Source organism: Pseudophryne corroboree, chromosome 9 (assembly GCF_028390025.1).
Source record: "Pseudophryne corroboree isolate aPseCor3 chromosome 9, aPseCor3.hap2, whole genome shotgun sequence".
NCBI classification, from domain to species: domain Eukaryota; kingdom Metazoa; phylum Chordata; class Amphibia; order Anura; family Myobatrachidae; genus Pseudophryne; species Pseudophryne corroboree.
In genome coordinates, this window is record NC_086452.1 from 71,548,990 (window position 1) to 71,565,792 (window position 16,803).

The 16,803-nt window shown below is 47.4% G+C and overlaps 1 long non-coding RNA gene across 1 annotated transcript in view; it reads right to left on the bottom strand.

The window, feature by feature from the left end:
* Positions 1-16,392, bottom strand: part of LOC134957532 (uncharacterized) — a 30,025-nt gene extending 13,633 nt beyond the window's left edge. The window contains exon 1 of the long non-coding RNA XR_010186643.1: positions 16,317-16,392. This is a non-coding gene — a long non-coding RNA (uncharacterized LOC134957532). The remainder of the gene's footprint in view (positions 1-16,316) is intronic.
* Positions 16,393-16,803: the final 411 nt, after the last annotated feature.

The window sequence follows — 16,803 nt, forward strand, 5'->3', positions numbered from 1 at the left end:
AGGTGTAACAATGTAAGATTGTTATTAACCAATCATAATATTTAGTATGTTACATGCACAAGAAAACATTAATAATTTAATTAATACCTATCACTGTTTTGCATTTTTACAGTTTATACATAAATTAGAATTTATCTCATTGTGTTAAAAACAGTTATTTCATAAGGATAAGGCCAGGATAACACAGCATGTGTCTAAATGAGTTATGGAACCACAGCATACTGCATGCCTTTAAACTTTTTTTTTATTATAGTGATGCCAACACTGTGGCAGTGCATGCTGGGTAGTTTAGTTACACAGAAGTTGGTGAGACAAAGGTTGCCTAACCATTACCTAGTCCATGGTTTCCTTCGGCATTTTAAATACACCTCCCAGCAAGCATGGACAACATGTTTAAATATAATAAAAGCAAACCTGTGAGAGTGCATGCTGGGATGTTTATTTCAACAGCAAATGGAGAACCACAGCATGTACACCATGAATTAGGCAAATAAAAAAATCTAACCGTTGCAGTAAAAATAGGATTTCAAAAATGGTGCAACCAAATATATATATATATTTGTTTTGATATAGAAAATATTGTAAATCTGTTTGATAAACAATATAATTGTTTTAATTGAAGAATATTAATAAAATTTATGTTAAAATTAATGAAGGGAAACTTTATGAAAAACATTACATGGGTACAACTGTGCTAAACTGAAATGGGAAACCATTATATTTTAAATCTTTAAAATATAGCTAGAGATTTTTGATTGATGTATATTTTAGAATGGAAAACATAATGTAGAAAATACTTGAATAATAGTTAATTTCTATAATTATAAAAATTCTACTTACCAGTAATGATAGCACCCGAAAATTCAATATGTGAAAAGTGGTTTTTTTTTTATGGTATTTTAAATGATTGAAAGTCAACTAATGAAAAATAAACCATAGAAAATATGAAACTTAACTTTAAAATGAAAAAATAACTATGTTTAGAATTAGTTTTAAAGTTACTCCAACTTGAGATGGAAGGCAATGGCATTTAGAAATTCCATCAAATCTATGAAACCAAGTTGGGCAAAACATTTCTGTAGTGCATCTTCTCGAGCAGTATTTTCACGTTTGGTTGGTGTTCGGGCAACATTAAAGGTTACTTTTTCAATGAGCTTGGTGGTCATTTGTTGCTCCTTGTGAAGATAGGAGATAAGTTTGTAGACTCCAAACTTTTTCTCTCCCAGGAGAATATTCCATCTCCTGTGCCATCCTTCCAACTTATTTTGGGTCCTTGGAATCCCACCAACCATATTGTCATGCACTGACCACATGCATGGTGGAAACAGTGGGGGACATCTGTTTTGACTTCTGGTTCGTTCTCTAAGCCGCCCCAATATATATGTCTCCTCAAAATAAGTTACTAATGTAGCAGCATTAGGAGGCATTTCTGATTTTAATTGTTCAAATGCAGCAGGGATTTCGTCTGCTGGGAGGAAGGAAAGTGCCTGAAGGTTCCTAAGTTTCATAGCAAAAGCATGATCACGTCCATATTGTACAGATAAGCCACATGATTGAATTTTTCGCCAAATATTTTGACCTAAATGAAACAAGCAACACTTATGTGTGCTACTCGGAAAAACTTGTTTAGCTGCTTGTATTGCAGCATTCTCAAAATCTGTCAAAATGTAAAGAGGAGAAAATAGAATATCATATTCCTGTGCATAATCCTGTAGGTCTTCTAAAAAACGGATATAACAAACCTCACTTTTGCTACTAAGCAATCCATAGACCAGTGGGACGAAGCGTTGCGTACTGTCATCTGTGCCAACCATAGCATGAATTGAGTATATTTGTCTAAATAGGGTTGGACACGTTTTGAAAGTGCCATCCATTACCCAATACGGTGCCTCATGAAGCTTCCGCAAGTTAGCTTCTGTACTGAATAATAGTGTCCTTTCGTTGTGGAAAGTACTGTCCTTTCCAAGAAATTTTATCCCATCAATGTATTCCAAATTATGTGGGATATCAATATCATCGAGTGTGGTTGGCTCAGGTGGGCAATCCGCTCTCCTTACCCTTTTCACAAGTTTACGGAGGGATTCACTGTTAGGAAGACAGGCAGCACTAGTAGACGGCATTTGGGCAGTAACCGCTTGAATTATTACAGATGGTGGATCATTGGTATCCCTTGCACGTTGCTTTATTGATGCCTTGGCAATGGCAACATCTGTTTTTTCAGCCTTCGGAGTATGAGTATGTTCTCCATGAGTATTAAGTTGGTGCTGTCCTGCAACAATGGTCGTCTTTGCAAAACATGAACAAGGGCCGGTCTTCCTCTCTGTGCAGTGCCAATAGACGACATCACCACGCTGCTTGTTTTTTGCCAAAAGATATCCGTCTATGTTTAAGAGCATTCCTCTTGTAGAAGGAACCAAACGACATGAAGGTTCATCAGCCATAGTTGAAATACGAATGAGTACTTGATCAGAAGGCTGGATGAATGTCGATTATGTAGACCTGAGCTAAGAGTAACTCTTTATAGCATTTTGAAGAGGGAGGAGAGTTAAAATATATTCAAATGTAACCAATGGCCAAAACTTTAAATTTAAATAAGTGGGAGGGTTAAAATTAACAAATATTTTTTAAGGGTAAAACGTTGGGATATTGATTGGATTTAAATAAAAAACTTTTATTAGGATACATACCTATACTAGTATAAAATATAAAAAATGTATACTTAGAGAGGTTTGTCAATAATATATGGAGAGTGCCGTCATACGATTGTTCATGGTCCGGAATGAGACTTGTAGCGACACGCAATAGAAATAACTTTGTAGGTGCCAGAGTCTCATTAGAGGCACATAAAGGGGTACAGGGGGAGGTATGAGAAGAATGGGAGTGTACGTCCAGAAATAGAGGGGTGCGCAGGGATGGGTGGGGGGGGGGGGATAGTGTACCATGCAGGGAATGATTGGCGGCAGTGGGTAAAGGCTTGTGGGAGATTGGCGGGCAGCCTTGGACTTGTAGTTCCATGCTTTAGAGGAGGGTATTTGATTTGGAAATTAGCGGAGGAAGCTTTTCATTTTGGATGGATTGGGGGGGGTGTAAATTTGGGAAGGGTGATGACTTCAATGAGGGTGCATAGAATAGTCTGGGGGGGGGTTTTATTATTTGGAGTTTGAAAACAACACGCACCCAACATGTTCTTGGGTGCGTGATCATTCAAAGGTTTTGACAGGAGAGACATGGGGTCTGGAGGAGACAATAAGATAAGTGGTGAACTTTATGTGACTCGGATTAGTATGGTGTTTGTATGTAAGAGACTTGGAGTCTACAGATAGGGGTGTAAGGGAGACATAAACATGATTTAATTTGTTTAGTATGGGTGCGCAGGGAGGGGGGGGGGGGGATAGTGTACCATGCAGGGAATGATTGACGGCAGTGGGTAAAGGCTTGTGGGAGCTTGGCGGTCAGCCTTGGACTTGTAGTTCCAGGCATAAGAGGAGAGTCGGGCGGCTGAAGCTATTAACGGGGGTAGCGTCTAATGCAAGACGCCTGATGGGGTGGGCAGGGATGGGGGGGGGGATAGTGTACCATGCAGGGAATAATTGACGGCAGTGGGTAAAGGCTTGTGGGAGCTTGGCGGTCAGCCTTGGACTTGTAGTTCCAGGCATAAGAGGCTTGTGGGAGCTTGGCGGTCAGCCTTGTACTTGTAGTTCCAGGCATAAGAGGCTTGTGGGAGCTTGGCGGTCAGCCTTGTACTTGTAGTTCCAGGCATAAGAGGCTTGTGGGAGCTTGGCGGTCAGCCTTGGACTTGTATTTCCAGGCATAAGAGGAGAGTCGGGCGGCTGAAGCTATTAACGGGGGTAGCGTCTAATGCAAGACGCCTGATGGGGTGCAGGGGGGTGGGGTGTGAAGAGAACACATAGGAGTGTACGTCCAGAAATAGAGGGGTGCGCAGGGATGGGGGGGGGGGGGGGGATAGTGTACCATGCAGGGAATGATTGACGGCAGTGGGTAAAGGCTTGTGGGAGATTGTCGGGCAGCCTTGTACTTGTAGTTCCACGCATAAGAGGAAAGTCGGGCGGCTGAATCTATTAGCGGGGTAGCGTCTGATGCAAGACGCCTGATGGGGTGCGCAGGGATGGGGGGGGCTAGTGTACCATGCAGGGAATAATTGACGGCAGTGGGTAAAGGCTTGTGGGAGCTTGGCGGTCAGCCTTGGACTTGTAGTTCCAGGCATAAGAGGAGAGTCGGGCGGCTGAAGCTATTAACGGGGGTAGCGTCTAATGCAAGACGCCTGATGGGGTGCAGGGGGGTGGGGTGTGAAGAGAACACATAGGAGTGTACGTCCAAAAATAGAGGGGTGCGCAGGGATGGGGGGGGGGGGGGGGATAGTGTACCATGCAGGGAATGATTGGCGGCAGTGGGTAAAGGCTTGTGGGAGATTGGCGGGCAGCCTTGGACTTGTAGTTCCATGCTTTAGAGGAGGGTATTTGATTTGGAAATTAGCGGAGGAAGCTTTTCATTTTGGATGGATTGGGGGGGGTGTAAATTTGGGAAGGGTGATGACTTCAATGAGGGTGCATAGAATAGTCTGGGGGGGGGTTTTATTATTTGGAGTTTGAAAACAACACGCACCCAACATGTTCTTGGGTGCGTGATCATTCAAAGGTTTTGACAGGAGAGACATGGGGTCTGGAGGAGACAATAAGATAAGTGGTGAACTTTATGTGACTCGGATTAGTATGGTGTTTGTATGTAAGAGACTTGGAGTCTACAGATAGGGGTGTAAGGGAGACATAAACATGATTTAATTTGTTTAGTATGGGTGCGCAGGGAGGGGGGGGGGGGGGATAGTGTACCATGCAGGGAATGATTGACGGCAGTGGGTAAAGGCTTGTGGGAGCTTGGCGGTCAGCCTTGGACTTGTAGTTCCAGGCATAAGAGGAGAGTCGGGCGGCTGAAGCTATTAACGGGGGTAGCGTCTAATGCAAGACGCCTGATGGGGTGCGCAGGGATGGGGGGGGCTAGTGTACCATGCAGGGAATAATTGACGGCAGTGGGTAAAGGCTTGTGGGAGCTTGGCGGTCAGCCTTGGACTTGTAGTTCCAGGCATAAGAGGAGAGTCGGGCGGCTGAAGCTATTAACGGGGGTAGCGTCTGATGCAAGACGCCTGATGGGGTGCGCAGGGATGGGGGGGGCTAGTGTACCATGCAGGGAATAATTGACGGCAGTGGGTAAAGGCTTGTGGGAGCTTGGCGGTCAGCCTTGGACTTGTAGTTCCAGGCATAAGAGGAGAGTCGGGCGGCTGAAGCTATTAACGGGGGTAGCGTCTAATGCAAGACGCCTGATGGGGTGCAGGGGGGTGGGGTGTGAAGAGAACACATAGGAGTGTACGTCCAAAAATAGAGGGGTGCGCAGGGATGGGGGGGGGGGGGGGGGATAGTGTACCATGCAGGGAATGATTGGCGGCAGTGGGTAAAGGCTTGTGGGAGATTGGCGGGCAGCCTTGGACTTGTAGTTCCATGCTTTAGAGGAGGGTATTTGATTTGGAAATTAGCGGAGGAAGCTTTTCATTTTGGATGGATTGGGGGGGGTGTAAATTTGGGAAGGGTGATGACTTCAATGAGGGTGCATAGAATAGTCTGGGGGGGGGTTTTATTATTTGGAGTTTGAAAACAACACGCACCCAACATGTTCTTGGGTGCGTGATCATTCAAAGGTTTTGACAGGAGAGACATGGGGTCTGGAGGAGACAATAAGATAAGTGGTGAACTTTATGTGACTCGGATTAGTATGGTGTTTGTATGTAAGAGACTTGGAGTCTACAGATAGGGGTGTAAGGGAGACATAAACATGATTTAATTTGTTTAGTATGGGTGCGCAGGGAGGGGGGGGGGGGGGATAGTGTACCATGCAGGGAATGATTGACGGCAGTGGGTAAAGGCTTGTGGGAGCTTGGCGGTCAGCCTTGGACTTGTAGTTCCAGGCATAAGAGGAGAGTCGGGCGGCTGAAGCTATTAACGGGGGTAGCGTCTAATGCAAGACGCCTGATGGGGTGGGCAGGGATGGGGGGGGGGATAGTGTACCATGCAGGGAATAATTGACGGCAGTGGGTAAAGGCTTGTGGGAGCTTGGCGGTCAGCCTTGGACTTGTAGTTCCAGGCATAAGAGGCTTGTGGGAGCTTGGCGGTCAGCCTTGTACTTGTAGTTCCAGGCATAAGAGGCTTGTGGGAGCTTGGCGGTCAGCCTTGTACTTGTAGTTCCAGGCATAAGAGGCTTGTGGGAGCTTGGCGGTCAGCCTTGGACTTGTATTTCCAGGCATAAGAGGAGAGTCGGGCGGCTGAAGCTATTAACGGGGGTAGCGTCTAATGCAAGACGCCTGATGGGGTGCAGGGGGGTGGGGTGTGAAGAGAACACATAGGAGTGTACGTCCAGAAATAGAGGGGTGCGCAGGGATGGGGGGGGGGGGGGAAAGTGTACCATGCAGGGAATGATTGACGGCAGTGGGTAAAGGCTTGTGGGAGATTGTCGGGCAGCCTTGTACTTGTAGTTCCACGCATAAGAGGAAAGTCGGGCGGCTGAATCTATTAGCGGGGTAGCGTCTGATGCAAGACGCCTGATGGGGTGCGCAGGGATGGGGGGGGCTAGTGTACCATGCAGGGAATAATTGACGGCAGTGGGTAAAGGCTTGTGGGAGCTTGGCGGTCAGCCTTGGACTTGTAGTTCCAGGCATAAGAGGAGAGTCGGGCGGCTGAAGCTATTAACGGGGGTAGCGTCTGATGCAAGACGCCTGATGGGGTGCGCAGGGATGGGGGGGGCTAGTGTACCATGCAGGGAATAATTGACGGCAGTGGGTAAAGGCTTGTGGGAGCTTGGCGGTCAGCCTTGGACTTGTAGTTCCAGGCATAAGAGGAGAGTCGGGCGGCTGAAGCTATTAACGGGGGTAGCGTCTAATGCAAGACGCCTGATGGGGTGCAGGGGGGTGGGGTGTGAAGAGAACACATAGGAGTGTACGTCCAAAAATAGAGGGGTGCGCAGGGATGGGGGGGGGGGGGGGGATAGTGTACCATGCAGGGAATGATTGGCGGCAGTGGGTAAAGGCTTGTGGGAGATTGGCGGGCAGCCTTGGACTTGTAGTTCCATGCTTTAGAGGAGGGTATTTGATTTGGAAATTAGCGGAGGAAGCTTTTCATTTTGGATGGATTGGGGGGGGTGTAAATTTGGGAAGGGTGATGACTTCAATGAGGGTGCATAGAATAGTCTGGGGGGGGGTTTTATTATTTGGAGTTTGAAAACAACACGCACCCAACATGTTCTTGGGTGCGTGATCATTCAAAGGTTTTGACAGGAGAGACATGGGGTCTGGAGGAGACAATAAGATAAGTGGTGAACTTTATGTGACTCGGATTAGTATGGTGTTTGTATGTAAGAGACTTGGAGTCTACAGATAGGGGTGTAAGGGAGACATAAACATGATTTAATTTGTTTAGTATGGGTGCGCAGGGAGGGGGGGGGGGGGATAGTGTACCATGCAGGGAATGATTGACGGCAGTGGGTAAAGGCTTGTGGGAGCTTGGCGGTCAGCCTTGGACTTGTAGTTCCAGGCATAAGAGGAGAGTCGGGCGGCTGAAGCTATTAACGGGGGTAGCGTCTAATGCAAGACGCCTGATGGGGTGCGCAGGGATGGGGGGGGGGATAGTGTACCATGCAGGGAATAATTGACGGCAGTGGGTAAAGGCTTGTGGGAGCTTGGCGGTCAGCCTTGGACTTGTAGTTCCAGGCATAAGAGGCTTGTGGGAGCTTGGCGGTCAGCCTTGTACTTGTAGTTCCAGGCATAAGAGGCTTGTGGGAGCTTGGCGGTCAGCCTTGTACTTGTAGTTCCAGGCATAAGAGGCTTGTGGGAGCTTGGCGGTCAGCCTTGGACTTGTATTTCCAGGCATAAGAGGAGAGTCGGGCGGCTGAAGCTATTAACGGGGGTAGCGTCTAATGCAAGACGCCTGATGGGGTGCAGGGGGGTGGGGTGTGAAGAGAACACATAGGAGTGTACGTCCAGAAATAGAGGGGTGCGCAGGGATGGGGGGGGGGGGGGGGATAGTGTACCATGCAGGGAATGATTGACGGCAGTGGGTAAAGGCTTGTGGGAGATTGTCGGGCAGCCTTGTACTTGTAGTTCCACGCATAAGAGGAAAGTCGGGCGGCTGAATCTATTAGCGGGGTAGCGTCTGATGCAAGACGCCTGATGGGGTGCGCAGGGATGGGGGGGGCTAGTGTACCATGCAGGGAATAATTGACGGCAGTGGGTAAAGGCTTGTGGGAGCTTGGCGGTCAGCCTTGGACTTGTAGTTCCAGGCATAAGAGGAGAGTCGGGCGGCTGAAGCTATTAACGGGGGTAGCGTCTAATGCAAGACGCCTGATGGGGTGCAGGGGGGTGGGGTGTGAAGAGAACACATAGGAGTGTACGTCCAAAAATAGAGGGGTGCGCAGGGATGGGGGGGGGGGGGGGGATAGTGTACCATGCAGGGAATGATTGGCGGCAGTGGGTAAAGGCTTGTGGGAGATTGGCGGGCAGCCTTGGACTTGTAGTTCCATGCTTTAGAGGAGGGTATTTGATTTGGAAATTAGCGGAGGAAGCTTTTCATTTTGGATGGATTGGGGGGGGTGTAAATTTGGGAAGGGTGATGACTTCAATGAGGGTGCATAGAATAGTCTGGGGGGGGGTTTTATTATTTGGAGTTTGAAAACAACACGCACCCAACATGTTCTTGGGTGCGTGATCATTCAAAGGTTTTGACAGGAGAGACATGGGGTCTGGAGGAGACAATAAGATAAGTGGTGAACTTTATGTGACTCGGATTAGAGAGACTTGGAGTCTACAGATAGGGGTGTAAGGGAGACATAAACATGATTTAATTTGTTTAGTATGGGTGCGCAGGGAGGGGGGGGGGGGGATAGTGTACCATGCAGGGAATGATTGACGGCAGTGGGTAAAGGCTTGTGGGAGCTTGGCGGTCAGCCTTGGACTTGTAGTTCCAGGCATAAGAGGAGAGTCGGGCGGCTGAAGCTATTAACGGGGGGTAGCGTCTAATGCAAGACGCCTGATGGGGTGCGCAGGGATGGGGGGGGGATAGTGTACCATGCAGGGAATAATTGACGGCAGTGGGTAAAGGCTTGTGGGAGCTTGGCGGTCAGCCTTGGACTTGTAGTTCCAGGCATAAGAGGCTTGTGGGAGCTTGGCGGTCAGCCTTGTACTTGTAGTTCCAGGCATAAGAGGCTTGTGGGAGCTTGGCGGTCAGCCTTGGACTTGTAGTTCCAGGCAGAAGAGGAGAGTCGGGCGGATGAAGCTATTAACGGGGGTAGCGTCTAATGCAAGACGCCTGATGGGGTGCGCAGGGATGGGGGGGGGATAGTGTACCATGCAGGGAATAATTGACGGCAGTGGGTAAAGGCTTGTGGGAGCTTGGCGGTCAGCCTTGGACTTGTAGTTCCAGGCATAAGAGGCTTGTGGGAGCTTGGCGGTCAGCCTTGGACTTGTAGTTCCAGGTATAAGAGGCTTGTGGGAGCTTGGGGGTCAGCCTTGGACTTGTAGTTCCAGGCATAAGAGGAGAGTCGGGCGGCTGAAGCTATCAACGGGGGTAGCGTCTAATGCAAGACGCCTGATGGGGTGCAGGGGGGTGGGGTGTGAAGAGAACACATAGGAGTGTACGTCCAGAAATAGAGGGGTGCGCAGGGATGGGGGGGGGGGGGGGATAGTGTACCATGCAGGGAATGATTGGCGGCAGTGGGTAAAGGCTTGTGGGAGATTGGCGGGCAGCCTTGGACTTGTAGTTCCACGCATAAGAGGAAAGTGTAGAAATATTGGTAGGTCTATTATTGTTATGTCTATTAATGTTGTGTCGATCTGTTTGTTGTCTGTTTTAGTGTTGTCGACCTTTATGTTTGTCTATCTTACGGTGAGTCTGTTCCATGTGATGTCTATTAATGTTGTGTCGATCTGTTTGTTGTCTGTTTTAATGTTGTCGACCTTTATGTTTGTCTATCTTACGGTGTGTCTGTTCCATGTGATGTCTATTAATGTTGTGTCGATCTGTTTGTTGTCGATCTATTTGTTGTCTATGTTTCTTGTTGTCTAGGTTTGTGTTTGTCTATGAGTGTATTATCGAACTATTGGTTTGTATATATGTTTCGTGTCGATCAGTTTGAATGTCTATATGTTTGTTGTCGATGATTGTGATGTCTGTGATATTTCCGTTCTATGTTTTCTTTTGTCTGTGAACATGTTGTCGATGTTGTCATGTGTCTATGTTGTGTTTGTCGGTGTTGTTTTGTTGTCGGACATGGTGTTGTCGACCTATTGTTGTTGTCGATGTAATGTTTGTCGACCTTTTAGTGTTGTCGATCAAGTTAAGTTCGATTTTAGGTTGTCGATCTGTTGGTTGTCGGTCTTTGCTGGATCGATAAGCCGTCCGGATACCACTACATACAGCACAGTACAGGAAGGGAGCACACAGTACATACAGAACAGTACAGGAAGGGAGCATACACTACATATAGCACAGTACAGGAAGGGAGCACACACTACATACAGCACAGTACAGGGAGGGGGAGCACACACTACGAACAGCACAGTACAGGGAGGAGGAGCACACACACTACATACCAGTGCTGTAACTAGGCATTTTAGCGCTGTGTGCAAGAAACGGCATTGGCGCTCCCCCATGGAAGATAGGGGCAGTGCGCGCCGTAGGCGCGCGAAAAATATATAGGTGCGAGGCTTCATGGGGAAGGGGCGTGGCCACAAAATAATAGCAATTCATACTACGGTGCACAGTAGTCTCCATTATTCACATTACGCTGCACAGTAGCACCACTACACCAGGTAGAGCCCCTTTTATACATTACAGCAGACAGCGTCCCCCTTTTTACACATTACAGCAGACAGTCCCCCTTTTTACACATTGCGGCAGCCAGTCCCCCTTTTTACACATTGCGGCAGCCAGGCCCCCTTTTTACTAGAGATGAGCGGGTTCGGTTCCTCTGAATCCGAACCCGCCCGAACTTCAGGTTTTTTACACGGGTCCGAGCAGGCTCGGATCTTCCCGCCTTGCTCGGCTAACCCGAGCGCGCCCCGAACGTCATCATCACGCTGTCGGATTCTCGCGAGGCTCGGATTCTATCGCAAGACTCGGATTCTATATAAGGAGCCGCGCGTCGCCGCCATTTTCACACGTGCATTGAGAGTCATAGGGAGAGGACGTGGCTGGCGTCATCTCCGTTTAGAGAAGAGAGAGACACAGTATTTTCGGGGAGCATTATTAGGAGGAGTACTACTGTATACTACTATAATACTACTTGCTGAAGTGATATTTTATTTATAGATTAGATAGTGTGACTGTAAGTGTATTATCTGACTTGTGGGGGAGACACTGACAGTGGGGAGCAGTTAGAGTCTGAGAGCAGGACTCAGGAGTACATATAACGTACAGTGCACACTTTTGCTGCCAGAGTCAGTGCCACACTGCCATTGTTGTGACCACACTGACCACCAGTATAATAATATATTTTGTGATTGTCTGCTTAGGCCTCGGAGTACTAGTTGCAAGTTGCAACGTGACCTGTCCTGAAGTGACCACCAGTTTAATAATCAATCACCACCAGTTTAATATATATATATATATATATATATATATATAATTGTATATAATATATATATATATATAATATTGTATACCACCTACCCGTGGTTTTTTTTTTTTTTTTCATTCTTCTTTATACATACTACTATAGTAGCTTACTGTAGCAGTCTGCGGTGCTGTGCTGACCTGACAGTGTCCAGCAGGTCCGTCATCAGTCATTACATAATAAATATATATAGTACCTGTCCGGCTGCAGTACTAGTGATATTATATTGATTTCATCTCATTATCAATAATTTATCATCCAGTCTAGACTCTATATTAGCAGCAGACACAGTACGTTAGTCCACGGCTGTAGCTACCTCTGTGTCGGCACTCGGCAGTCCATCCATAATTGTTTACCACCTACCCGTGGTTTTTTTTTTTTCTTTCTTCTTTGTACATACTACTATAGACTGAGTATAGTAGCTTACTGTAGCAGTCTGCGGTGCTGCTGAGCTGACAGTGTCCAGCAGGTCCGTCATCAGTCATCATTACCTAATAAATATATTATCTACCTGTCCGGCTGCAGTACTAGTGATATTATATAAACATACATATATATATTGATTTCATCTCATTATCAATCATCCAGTCTATATTAGCAGCAGACACAGTACGTTAGTCCACGGCTGTAGCTACCTCTGTGTCGGCACTCGGCAGTCCATCCATAATTGTATACCACCTACCCGTGGTTTTTTTTTTTCTTTCTTCTTTGTACATACTACTATAGTATAGTAGCTTACTGTAGCAGTCTGCGGTGCTGCTGAGCTGACAGTGTCCAGCAGGTCCGTCATCAGTCATCATTACCTAATAAATATATTATCTACCTGTCCGGCTGCAGTACTAGTGATATTATATATACATACATATATATATTGATTTCATCTCATTATCAATCATCCAGTCTATATTAGCAGCAGACACAGTACGTTAGTCCACGGCTGTAGCTACCTCTGTGTCGGCACTCGGCATTCCATCCATAATTGTATACCACCTACCCGTGGTTTTTTTTTTTTCTTTCTTCTTTGTACATACTACTATAGTATAGTAGCTTACTGTAGCAGTCTGCGGTGCTGCTGAGCTGACAGTGTCCAGCAGGTCCGTCATCAGTCATCATTACCTAATAAATATATTATCTACCTGTCCGGCTGCAGTACTAGTGATATTATATATACATACATATATATATATTGATTTCATCTCATTATCATCCAGTCTATATTAGCAGCAGACACAGTACGGTAGTCCACGGCTGTAGCTACCTCTGTGTCGGCACTCGGCAGTCCATCCATAAGTATACTAGTATCCATCCATCTCCATTGTTTACCTGAGGTGCCTTTTAGTTGTGCCTATTAAAATATGGAGAACAAAAATGTTGAGGTTCCAAAATTAGGGAAAGATCAAGATCCACTTCCACCTCGTGCTGAAGCTGCTGCCACTAGTCATGGCCGAGACGATGAAATGCCAGCAACGTCGTCTGCCAAGGCCGATGCCCAATGGCATAGTACAGAGCATGTCAAATCCAAAACACCAAATATCAGTAAAAAAAGGACTCCAAAACCAAAAATAAAATTGTCGGAGGAGAAGCGTAAACTTGCCTCTTTTTTTCTTTGCGTCATGTGCTGTTTGGGGGGGGGGGGTTTTGGAAGGGACATCCTGCGTGACACTGCAGTGCCACTCCTAGATGGGCCCGGTGTTTGTGTCGGCCACTAGGGTCGCTTATCTTACTCACACAGCTACCTCATTGCGCCTCTTTTTTTCTTTGCGTCATGTGCTGTTTGGGGAGGGTTTTTTGGAAGGGACATCCTGCGTGACACTGCAGTGCCACTCCTAGATGGGCCCGGTGTTTGTGTCGGCCACTAGGGTCGCTTATCTTACTCACACAGCTACCTCGTTGCGCCTCTTTTTTTCTTTGCGTCATGTGCTGTTTGGGGAGGGTTTTTTGGAAGGGACATCCTGCGTGACACTGCAGTGACACTCCTAGATGGGCCCGGTGTTTGTGTCGGCCACTAGGGTCGCTTATCTTACTTACACAGCTACCTCATTGCGCCTCTTTTTTTCTTTGCGTCATGTGCTGTTTGGGGAGGGTTTTTTGGAAGGGACATCCTGCGTGACACTGCAGTGCCACTCCTAGATGGGCCCGGTGTTTGTGTCGGCCACTAGGGTCGCTTATCTTACTCACACAGCTACCTCATTGCGCCTCTTTTTTTCTTTGCGTCATGTGCTGTTTGGGGAGGGTTTTTTGGAAGGGACATCCTGCGTGACACTGCAGTGACACTCCTAGATGGGCCCGGTGTTTGTGTCGGCCACTAGGGTCGCTTATCTTACTCACACAGCTACCTCATTGCGCCTCTTTTTTTCTTTGCGTCATGTGCTGTTTGGGGAGGGTTTTTTGGAAGGGACATCCTGCGTGACACTGCAGTGCCACTCCTAGATGGGCCCGGTGTTTGTGTCGGCCACTAGGGTCGCTTATCTTACTCACACAGCTACCTCATTGCGCCTCTTTTTTTCTTTGCGTCATGTGCTGTTTGGGGAGGGTTTTTTGGAAGGGACATCCTGCGTGACACTGCAGTGCCACTCCTAGATGGGCCCGGTGTTTGTGTCGGCCACTAGGGTCGCTTAGCTTAGTCATCCAGCGACCTAGGTGCAAATTTTAGGACTAAAAATAATATTGTGAGGTGTGAGGTATTCAGAATAGACTGAAAATGAGTGTAAATTATGGTTTTTGAGGTTAATAATACTTTGGGATCAAAATGACCCCCAAATTCTATGATTTAAGCTGTTTTTTAGTGTTTTTTGAAAAAAACACCCGAATCCAAAACAAACCCGAATCCGACAAAAAAAATTCGGTGAGGTTTTGCCAAAACGCGGTCGAACCCAAAACACGGCCGCGGAACCGAACCCAAAACCAAAACACAAAACCCGAAAAATTTCCGGCGCTCATCTCTACTTTTTACACATTGCGGCAGCCAGTCCCCCTTTTTACACATTGCGGCAGCCACATTGCGGCAGCCAAGCCCCCTTTTTACACATTGCGGCAGCCAGGCCCCCTTTTTACACATTGCGGCAGACAGGACCCCTTTTTACACATTGCGGCAGCCAGGACCCCTTTTTACACATTGCGGCAGCCAGGCCCCCTTTTTACACATTGCGGCAGACATGCCCCCTTTGTACACATTGCGGCAGCCAGGACCCCTTTTTACATATTATGGCAGACGGTGTCCCCCAGAGAGAGAGAGAGAGAGAGGGATATACTTACCTTCTCCCCGCTGACAGGCTCCTCGTGCTGGCATCTCCCTCTGTGCAGTGTGCAGGCATCGGACAAGGAGGAGGAGGGAGGGGGACTGGAGCCGCAGCAGCGCTATGTCATTGGTAGTAAGCGCCGCTGCAGCATGACCCTCTCCTTCCGTATTGGTTGCCTGGCGCTGCTGTGGATGCTGGGATGGAGGAACAGCATCCCAGCATCCACAGCAGCGCTGGGCAGCCTATACGGAAGGAGAGGGGGCTGCTGCAGCAGCGCTTACTACCAATGAAATAGCGCTGCTTCGGTTCCAGTCCCCCTCCCTCCTCCTCCTTCTCAGCTGCCTCTGGCGCTTCTCTCTCCTCCAGCGCGGCTGCGGCCAGGGGCAAACGCAGGATTTATCCGGGGGATTTCCATAACAAATTTTATATATATATATATATATATATATATATATACATACACACACACACAATATGCATACACACACACACACACACACACATATATATATGTATTTTCACACACACAGTAATGTTTAATGTTGGCACTCGTGTGTGTGTGTGTGTGTGTGTGTGTGTGTGTGTGTGTGTGTGTGTGTGTGTGTGTGTGTGTGTGTGTGGTCCATATGCAGCGGCACTCGAAATAAATAGACCAGGCAGGTTTTAGTTAACCAACGTTTCAATGCTCAGACAGCGGCATTTTCGTCAGGGTGCAAGGTTTTGCACCCTGACGAAAATGCCGTTGTCTGAGCATTGAAACGTTAGTTAACTAAAACCTGCCTGGTCTATTTATTTTGAGTGCCGCTGCATATTGACATTGTATTATGCTGTACACATCAGTACAGCCTGAACTGGAGGGTACCACTTTTTTTGTTTGTTTAACTGCATGTTTTAAGTATTGAGGTGTGCCGCATATATATATTATATTATATATATATATATATACAAATACTGTACATACAGACACAGCTACTGTACACATGTACTGTATGTCACAAACACACACACACACACACATATATATATATATGTATATATACACACATACAAACACGCACAGTATATATATATATATTCTACTGTATAGCACACATGTATATCCAAACACACACAAAGCTATAACTATAGCACACATGTATGTCACAAACACACACTCATGGCTACACACACACACACACACACACACACACACACACACACACACCATACTCTATAGCACACATGTATGTCACAAACACAAACAGATAGCTAAGTAGATAGGACACAAACATACACAAACGCAACCCCCCCCCCCCCCCCCCCCCCCGCAAGTCAGCCACACACCTGTGGAGTAAGTGCTGACCCAGCCACTGTCATTTATAAATACACCGCTCCCCAAACCCACCTCTGGCACCCACATGCGAGACACACCTTCTAGATGTTGCAGTCAGTAGAGAGACAGTCACTGCCTCACCCGACCAGCCCTCCATCACAAAGCCACATGGAGACTGCCTGAGAGGAGCTGTGCTCTCCGGCTCCCCCTACTGTTCAATCAGCAGCATCCGTCCTCTATAAGGACGGATGCTGCTGCAGCGTTACAGACAGCCCGAGGAGAGTATTACAAAACAGACACATCGGTTAGCTGCGCTGAAGGATCGGCGGGCAGGGGGGTTTCCAGGTACTCGGAAACCCCCCTGCGTGCGTGTATGGCGGCGCACGGCGCGGACTTCAGAGGCGGCATGTAATGAGTCAATTTGACTCATTACATGCCGCTGGCCATGCGCCCTCAGGGCAACTGCGCTGTGTGCCAAGCCCACTTGGCACACACGTAGTTACGGCCCTGCTACATACAGCCCAGTACAGGGAGGAGGAACACACACTACATACAGCACAGTACAGGGAGGGGGAGCACACACTA